We start from the raw sequence: 1205 nt of genomic DNA on the forward strand, positions 1-1205 counted from the left end.
ATTGAGTTTGATTCGGAGGTCGAACGAACTTTTCACCAAAGATGTCGTGAACAAAAGGAAAAGAGGGAACAATAACAAAATAATATGGGTGATAATGCCAATCAACTCGCTGCAGTGGTGCATGCAGCTGAGATCAATGAGAGAGATATCTTGATGGGGGATTTCATGATGCGTCCATTCGTTGAGAATTGGTCTAGCATAATTTATCCTTCATATGGGCACAATAACTTCTAGTTGAGGCCATATGTGATCAACTTGTTCTCCAACAACATACCTTTCTATGAGAGAAGTGATGGAAATCCGTATTATCATCTCTCTCATTTTTAGAATATTGTGAAAATTTCAAGTATCAAGGTATAAATGAAGAAGCATTTCAGATGCAACTCTTTCCTCACACCTTAAAAGACAAAGCCCGGGAGTGGTTGCATTCCTTACTAGCTCGCAACATTACTACATGGGAGGATTTGGTTCATAAGTTTACACTGAAATATTTTTCACTGGCTAAGATCAGCAAGCTTAAGCATAAAATTTCAACTTTCCAGAAAGCTAAATCTAAGAACTTTCATGAGGTATGCGAACAATTCAAGGACTTGTTGAGGAAATGTCCAAGTCATGGTTTCCCATTACCAACACAAAATCATTATTTTTACGCTAGATTGACTCCCTATAGCCACTCAGTCATTGACTCTATAGCAGGTGGTTCCATTCGAAATAAATTGGCTAGGGAACTACATGATCTTTTTGAAACAATGAATAAGCAATTTGTAATGTTTCCAGATAGGAATTCACATAAAAGAGCAGCTTGAGTGCATGAAGTATATGTGAGTACTTTGATGCTAGCTAAGATTGATGGTTTGTCAGAACAGATGGAAGTATTCAAAAACTCCTCATCCGCTAATATGGTGCAAGGATCTCTTCCTGTTTGTGCAACATGTGAGGCGAATCATCAATCTTCAAAATGCCCATTAGTCATCATGGATCCTTCCTTTACGGAGCATGTTGCCTATACACAAAATTTCCAACGCTAACAAAATTTTCAACGGGAGCACAACAATCCATTCTCTCAGACATACAATCCCGACTGGAGAAACCATCATGACTTCTCATATGGCAACAATCAAAATATTAAGAATCCACCAAAATAGGGAAAACCACAAAAAGAAAAAGGAGAATAGGAAGAAGGGGTCTCTAAGCTTCAAGAATGG

The 1205-nt window shown here is 38.0% G+C and overlaps 1 non-coding gene across 1 annotated transcript; it reads right to left on the reverse strand.

Annotated features, from left to right (window-relative positions):
• Positions 1–512: 512 nt before the first annotated feature.
• Positions 513–619, reverse strand: LOC127787763 (small nucleolar RNA R71). The gene has a single exon (XR_008020227.1). It is a non-coding gene; the product is annotated as a small nucleolar RNA R71 (small nucleolar RNA).
• Positions 620–1205: the final 586 nt, after the last annotated feature.

The sequence above is a fragment of the Diospyros lotus genome, chromosome 12 (genome assembly GCF_014633365.1).
Source record: "Diospyros lotus cultivar Yz01 chromosome 12, ASM1463336v1, whole genome shotgun sequence".
NCBI lineage: Eukaryota > Viridiplantae > Streptophyta > Magnoliopsida > Ericales > Ebenaceae > Diospyros > Diospyros lotus.